Source organism: Vulpes vulpes, chromosome 1 (assembly GCF_048418805.1).
Source record: "Vulpes vulpes isolate BD-2025 chromosome 1, VulVul3, whole genome shotgun sequence".
Taxonomy (NCBI): Eukaryota; Metazoa; Chordata; class Mammalia; order Carnivora; family Canidae; genus Vulpes; species Vulpes vulpes.
This window is the reverse complement of record NC_132780.1, coordinates 22,333,330-22,341,875: the sequence shown is the minus strand read 5'-3', so window position 1 is coordinate 22,341,875 and position 8,546 is coordinate 22,333,330. Positions and strand designations below refer to the sequence as shown.

Below are 8,546 nucleotides of genomic sequence, written 5' to 3'. Positions count from 1 at the left end.
CCTGACAGATTGTCCTCTCTCCTTACAACCTTCCCACAGCCATTTCTCTCCCTCAGTGGTGTTTATGAGGCCCAGTACCCCTCCCAAATACCCAGGCATAACACCCAGTCACAGCTCCCATCTTCCCCTGCTGGGCATCCAATACCTTTCTCATGATGACAAAGATCCCCTTCCTAATTGTGAGCCACAGCTACCCTCCAGTGCAGACAATGACCACCACGTTCTGCACATCTCCCTACTGAACCCCTCCTCAGAGTTCCAGACCTGTGTGGCCATCTACTAATTGTTCTTCACCCATTTTTCTTTGAAACATCTCTGATTCTTAAGATAGTCAAAACCAGAATTGATAGCCTCAGTGAAAATTATCTTACCACCTACTTTAATATCCTGGTTAATGGAATTTCCATCCTTCTGGCTGCTGAGCTCTAAAACTCCCTTCCTTTCCCTCTCATTAGCAAAATCTGAAATTCTGGGCAGCTCTAAGTAAAAAACTGATCCAGAATCCAACCAGTTCTCCCAGTTCCACAGCCACCACCTTGGTACAACCACCAACACTCAGCTGAAGTACTGCAGTTGTTGCCTGTTCCTTGTTCTTCCCATAACCTCCTGAGGCCAAAAGTATAATATGCTCTGCTCTCCAGGCTGCAGCCACCGGGAGCTTGATGAGAGCTGGATCAGATCAGTTCCCTCTCTTCCAAATCTCCTGTTTCCCATCACTTCCAGAAGAGACGCCCAACTTTTCATGGAGCCATTCCATGCCTGACTCCTTCCCACCTGTTCTCAGTTCTCCTCCTTTCTCTCTATAATGATAAGAAAGGGGAACTGCAGTTCTCTGAACAAACTCATAGTCATCTCCTAGACTGAACATATTCTGATACCTAAGTCTGGAACAATCTTTTATACCTCATTGTATTGGTTGCCAGCAACAGGAACCTCTGGATTTATGACCCTGGGCTTGGATTTCTTCAATGTCTCTGGGCCCAAGAAGAGTGGAAGAGGGCAGGCCAAGAGTCCCAGGACACAATCCCAGAGACAAAGGGTGGGATCAGGACCATTGAGGGCCTGGAATATCCTTCACTCACTGTAGTGTGCGGGAGAAGGCCCGGCGATGGTCGCCTCATGGAAGTTCGAGCCCACAAGGGCACCCTCAGCGGAGTGGGGGGTCGCAGCCAAAGTAGGAGGTCTCCCAGGGGAAGCGCTCTCTGCGAAACGCGCTGACCAGTCTCGGAGCCGCTTTTCACGGGCTCGGGACCTGACCCAATGGGGGCCAGCGGGTTTGTGTGCTCCTCCCGGGGTCGCCCAAAAAGATCAAGATTTGGCCTCGGGGGCGACAGGTGCAGACTTCAGCCCCCCGAGGGCGGCGCGGACGCGTCGCTGGCAGCTCGATCTGGGGCACCGGGACCAGCAGTGGAGACGCCTGGAGTCCGGGGGTGGGGGCCTGCGGGCAGGTGCCCAACACTTGGGAACCGCCGAGCGCTCCCGCAGCTCCCGACTCTCGGACCCCCGGGCACTCGGGGCAGCTCGCGGCCCGCACCTGATTCGGGAGCGGGCGGGCGCCCCCTGGAGGCCGCATGTGAAAATGGGATTAGCGCCCTTGGGGAGAAGAGGCCTGGGAGGGAGACTCTGAGGTCCCCCACCAGGAGGTCCCCACGCCCTCTAGGTGTGTTCCCTGGCTCCCGCGCTCCCCGGACCTCCACCTGAGCTTCCGTGGGGTCTGAAGGTCCACCCTCACTGTGCCCAGTTCACGTTGTACCCTGTCCGATGCGACCTCAGATCACACCTGGCCCGCTGACTTGAAGCATGTCTGTCCGTAGAGGGAAAGATTTAAATGAGAATGTGAGCAGTGAGAGCCCCACGCATATCCTACCCGTGGGCCCCTGGTGCATCCAAGACCCGCCTGCCTCAAAGATAAACTCAAAATGGATGAAACATCTAAATGTGAAACAAGATTCCATCAAAATCCTAGAGGAGAACACAGGCAACACCCTTTTTGAACTTGGCCACAGCAACTTCTTGCAAGATTCATCCATGAAGGCAAGGGAAACAAAAGCAAAAATGAACTGTTGGGACTTCATCAATATAAAATGCTTCTACACAGCAAAAGAAACAGTCAACAAAACTTAAAGACAACCTACAGAATGGGAGAAGATATTTGCAAATGACATATCAGATAAAGGGGCTAGTATCCAAGATCTATAAAGAACTTATTAAACTCAACAGCAAAGAAACAAACAATCCAATCGTGAAATGGGCAAAAGACATGAACAGAAATCTCACAGAGGAAGACATAGACATGGCCAAGAAGCACATGAGAAAATGCTCCGTATCACTTGCCATCAGGGAAATACAAATCAAAACCACAATGAGATACCACCTCACACTAGTGAGAATGGGGAAAATTAACAAGACAGGAAACCACAAATGTTGGAGAGGATGTGGAGAAAGGGGAACCCTCCTGCACTGTTGGTGGGAATGTGAACTGCTGCAGCCATTCTGGAAAACTGTGTGGAGGTTCCTCAAAGAGTTAAAAATAGATCTGTCCTACGACCCAGAAATTGCACTGCTGGGGATTTACCCCAAAGATACAGATGCAGTGAAATGGCAGGACACCTGCACCCCAATGTTTATAAGAGCAATGTCCACAATAGCCAAACTGTGGAAGGAGCCTCGGTGTCCATCGAAAGATGAATGGATAAAGAAGATGTGGTTTATGTATACAATGGAATATTACTCAACCATTAGAAACAACAAATACCCACCATTTGCTTCGACATGGATGGAACTGGAGGGTATTATGTTGAGTGAAATAAGTCAGTCGGAGAAGGACAAACATTATATAGTCTCAGTCATTTGGGGAATATAAAAAATAGTGACAGGGAATAAAGGGGAAAGGAGAAAAAAATGAGTGGGAAATATCAGAAAGGGAGACAGAACATGAGAGACTCCTAACTCTGGGAAACGAACTAGGGGTGGGGGAAGGGGAGGTGGGCAGTGGCGCGGTGGGGTTGACTGGGTGACGGGCACTGAGGGGGGCACTTGATGGGATGAGCCCTAGGTGTTATTCTATATGTTGGCAAATTGAACACCAATAAAAAATAAATTTACCAAAAAAAGAAATATTAATTATTGAAAATCCATGAACAAGGACTTTTTTTTCCCATTTATTTGTATCTTTAATTTCTTTCAGCAGTGTTTTTATAGTTCTCAGTGTATAGATCTTTCACCTCCTTGGTTAAATTTATTCTTAAGTGTTTTATTCCTTTTGAATCTATTATAAAAGAGATTGTTTATAATTTTTTTCACAGTTGATTGTTAATATGTAAAAATCCAGTTTTTTTTATGTTGGTTTTGTATCCTGCAACTTTATTGAATTCATTTATTCTAACAGGTTTTAGGTGAGTCTTTGGGTTTTTTGTACATAAGATTATGTCATCCACAAATAGAGACAATTTTATTTCTTCTTTTCTCATTTGCATGCTTTTTATTTCTTCTTCTTGTCCAATTACTCTGGCTAAGACTTCCAGTACTATGTTGAATAGAAGTGGTGAGAGTGGTCACCTTGTCTTGTTCCTGATCTTAGCCAAAAATTTTCAACTTTTCACCATTGAATATGATGTTGGCTATGGGCTTATCATATATGACCTTTATAATGTTGAGGTATCATGTTCCTTCTATACCTAATTTGTTGAGAGTTTTTGTTATGAAAAGATGTTGAATTTTGTCACATGCTTTTCTGTCTATTGAGGTGATATGATCCTTCATTTTGTTAATGTGGTATATCACTTTATTGATTTGTGTTTGTTGAACTATCTTTGCATCCTAGAGAGAAAAAACAGGTGGACATAGTGTATGATCCATTTAATGTGCTGTTGAATTTAGTTTACTAGTATTTTTTGAGGATTTTTGCATCTAGGTTCATCAGGGATATTGACCTGTAATTTTCTTGTGTTATAGTATCCTTATATGGCTTTGGTCTGAGGGTAATGCTGGCCTTGAAAATGAATTTGGATGTATTCCGTCCTCTTCAGTTTTTTGGAAGAGTTTGAGGAGGAATGACATTAAGTGTTTCTTAGAATTCATCAGTGAAGCCATCAAATCTTGTACTTTTCTTTTTGGGGAAGGTTTTTGTTTGTTTGTTTTAAGGGAAAGTTTTTGATTACTGACTCAATGTCCTTACTCATCATTGGTTTGTTCAGGTTTCCTATTTCGTTATGGTTAAGTCTCAGTAGGTTGTATGTTTCTAGGAATATATCCCTTTTTTTGTAGGTTATTCAATTTATTGATGTACAGTTAATAGTAGTTTCTTATGATCCTTATATTTCTGTGGTATGAATTACAATATCCCCTCTTTAATTTCTAGTTTCATTTATTTGAGTCTTTTCTTTTTTCCTTAGTCTATTTAAAGGTCTGTCAATTTTATCTTTTTCAAAAAACAAAACCAAAAACAATTCTTAGCTTTGATCTTTTCTATTGTTCTTCTAGTCTTTTCTTTAAAAAAAAAAGATTTATTTATTTATTCATGAGAGACACAGACTGAGAGAGAGGCAGAGACACAGACAGAAAGAGAAGCAGGCTCCCTGCAGAGAGCCCAACACAGGACTCGATCCTAGATCCTGGGATCATGACCCGAAGGCAGGCGCCCAACCATTGAGCCACCCAGGCATCCCCTAGGATTATTTTCTTTATTTCCCTTTGACCTTTATTATTTCCATCCTCCTGCTAATGTTAGGCTTAGTTCTTTTCTAATTCCTTGAGTTGTAAAAGCAGAATGTTTACTTAACATCCATTATCTTTTCTTAATATAGATAAGTATCTGCTATAGCCTTCCCTCTTAGAACTGCTGTTGCTGGATCCCATAAATTTTGGCATATTGTTTATTTTCATATATCTCAAGATATTTTTTTAATTTCCCTTTTGATTTCATCTTTGATTCTTTGGTTGTTCAAGAGTATGTTCTTTATTTCCACATATGTGTGAATTTTCCAATTATCTTCCTGTTATTTCTACTTTTCATTGCATTTGGTCAGAAAAGATACTTATATGATTTCAGTTTTCTTAAATTTGTTAAAATTTGTTTTGTAGCCTACCATATGATCTATCCTAGATACTTTCCCCTGCACCCTTGAATAAAATATGTATTCTGTTGCTGTTCAGTGGAATGTTCTGTATATATTAGCTCCATTTGGTCCATAGTGTTGTTCAGGTCCATTGTCTCCTCTACCATCATGGTTTTATAAGATGCGAAATCATCCTATGCAGAAAGCTTTAAAAACACTGTAATGAATACTCTCCCACTGTAGTCAGCATGATTCATCAGTATTTCTTTTTTTTTAGTTTGTTGGCATGGAGTGGAGAATGAAGAGGCATAATTTGGCAGTGTTTCTTTAGAAGTTTTGTCACAGATCAGGACTCCAAAGATAGGTCTATCCACCCAGAAGACTCACCCCTGTGAGAAATGTGTCCCTATTCTGAAAGACATTTTGCACCTGGCTGTTCTACCTGGGTAGAAACTATACTTGGATGGAGCATGTGCAAACCTACACCAGCTTCAGAAGCATTATACTGCAGAGAAAAGGGATGTGGAAAGGGCCTTATTTGTAAAGACCTGCATTTACCATGTCCCTTCACCTGTAGGAAGGTTGGAAAGGAGTTTCCAGCCACATTGGGCTTTCTTCAGCACCACAAAATCACCAAGTGTGGGGAGGCCTTTCATGGTGGAAAAAGTCATTACACATTCACATGAATCCACTGGGAAAGTCTCCAGCCACAGAGTCTTGTTTACCACCGAAGAGTATCCACTAGAAAAAGGGTTTATGAGTCCAGCAAATATGGGAAAGCTTTTTACTGCAAGTATTCACTTGTTCAGCTCCAGAGAGACCACACTGGAGAAAAGCCTTATACGTGTGGTGAATGTGGGAAATCCTTTAGTCAATGTTCCAACCTTATTGAACACTGCAGAATCCATAGTGGAGAAAAGCCTTATGAGTGTGAGGAATGGGAAAGCCTTTGGGTGCAAATCCAATCTTGTAAGGCACCAGAGAACTCATAGTGGAGAAAATTACAAGTGCAGTGAATGTGGGAAATTCTTCAAAGCTTCATCCTTGTTCAACACTGGAGAATTCACACCACAGTAAGGCCTATGTGTGTTCCCAGTGTGGAAAATCCTTTAGCCAAAGAGTTACTCTCATTAGACACCAGGGTGTTCACACCAGTAAAAGGCTTTACACGTGTGGGGAATGTGGGAAAGCCTTTGGATCCAAATCCAAACTTGATCAGCACAACAGAAGTCACACCAGAGAAAGGCCTTATGAATGTGCTGAATGTGGTAAGTCTTTTAGACAAAGCTACAGCCTTGTTGAACACCAGCGAATTCACAGCAGAGCAAAGCCTTTTGAGTGTGGCCAGTGTGGGAAATGCTTTAGCAGAAGAGCTATTTTCACTAAACATCAACAAATTCACTTTGAAGAAAGGCCTTATAAGTGCAGTGAATGTGGTAGATCCTTTAGTTGAAGCACCAGCCTTATTCAGCACTGCAGCATTCACACAGGAGCAAGACTTCATGAGTATGGTGATTGTGGAAAATAATTTAGGCAAAAACCTATTCTCATTCAACATCAGGTAGTTCACACTGAAGAAAGGCCTTATGAGTGCAGCAAATGTGGCAAATCCTTTAGCCAATGCTCCAGCCTCAATCTCCACTGAAAATTTCACATCATGGAAAAGGCCCATGAGTGCAGGAAATATGGGAAATCTGTCACTCCAACATCTGATGTTTAGCACCAGAAAGTCCATACTTGAAGATAGGCTTAGATTTGAAGGAAACATGCCATCTCCTGTTCACTCTAATGGCACTAAATAGTTTGTATGAGGGAGCCATGTACTTAAAGTTAAACCTCATACTTGCAAGCATCCAGAGGGTGAAATTCCCCCATGAGTTTATAGGCATGTGTGAGGCTTACAGGAGCTGCACTACACATTCCAAACTACCCAGGGCCCTTACCAGAGTTAGATCACTGCCAGTTTCTCTAATAGAAGCCATCCTACTTCTGTTACCTTGTACAGTGTTTCATCAGTCACTGCAGTGTGCCTAAAGCAAGGCAGATGTCTGTGCTCTCTCCCATTCCCTAGAGGAAATCTTGAGGAGTCTTTGCCCTTATAGTAATTTCCCTTTTCTGATTAAGTATGAATATGACCCAGTTTGGGTCAAGAGTGGGCTCTGCTGGCAGCTTGCAGGGAAGGCTTACCTTCTTCATGGAAATTTTTGGTTTCAGACAACACTTCTAGTTGATTTTTCCAGCCTTCAGGTCACCAACGGTCTGCGTCATTGCTCTGGTTTGTGCAGCAATAAAGTTCTTAGTGTTTAATCTATCTTTAATCATGGGGGTTGTATTCACTGTTTTGGGTGAGTGGAAAACAGAAATGTGCTTGTGTGGGGGCCCCAACTTTGTGCAGCTCAGTGAGGACAATGCAGTGACAGAGAGAAGTTCTCATTCCTGTTTTGGTCTAATTTGTATGGCTGCACAAGACCTAGGAAACAATGCAGTGCTTCATGGTCCTCATTTGTGGCCTAGATGCCTCCTCCATCTATTGTGAGACCATAGGACACCCTAAGGAAGGGCCCCTTGCTTTGAAAAGTTCTGGTGCCTTTAGGAATGGCATGAATTTATTCTCTTGCTCCTAGAGGCTGTCATGTGATGCCCAGCACTGTTGAGGGGAATATTTTCAACAGGTTCTACAAAGGAGCCGAGTGTCCTGATATTTATAATTCTGAAGGCCTTTTATCACTCCTCAGACTACAGTAACTGGTTTCAACCATAGGTGGTACTGATATCCTGGATGTGATTAATAGGCAAACTAGAAGGTATATCCCTCTTCTAAAAGTGCATCCATAAATCTCCCAGTGACTATTGTTATGAGGAATTACAGGACTCCCAGTGCTGTGTATCTTCTCTAGCCGAAGTCATTGTCAGAGCAAATAATCTAGAGGTATTTGTGAATTCTTATTGTCCTCCTGGGCTGTTGACCTCAGTGGCCATCCACTGCTCTAAAGGCAGAGAAACGAAGACAGAGAATGGAAATCCTGTTGTCCCAGGATGTGACTCTTGTGGTCCAGTCAGTGTTTCATTTGTCCCAGATTGGAACAGCCTCCATTGCTCACCAGTATTTCCTGCACTGATTCAGGGCTGCTCTTTCTCAAGAATAAGGAAAAATAGAGTGGAGTCAGTACTGGGTGGTTAAACCTGCTGGTTTACAAAAAGTAGGTGATTCAGATTTTTTATTCTGAACTATTTTTTAGAAACTTTTTTGAGGTACAATTGACATGCAGTAATCTGCACATATTTAAGGTATACAATTGAAAATTTTTGTCATACATTTAAACCCATACAAACCATCATAATCATGACAATGGAGAACCATGATGTACCTCATGCTTTTATAATTTCTCCTTGTCCTTACCAGACTTTACAGGGATTCAGGGATTTACTTTCTTTAGCAATATGTTGGTTTATAAACATTGGGATGCAGGTATCTCGGTTTTTCACTGC

At 42.6% G+C, this 8,546-nt stretch overlaps 1 pseudogene; it reads left to right on the top strand.

The window, feature by feature from the left end:
• Positions 1-1,108: 1,108 nt before the first annotated feature.
• Positions 1,109-6,702, top strand: LOC112911929 (uncharacterized; annotated as a pseudogene).
• The last annotated feature ends 1,844 nt before the right edge of the window (positions 6,703-8,546 follow it).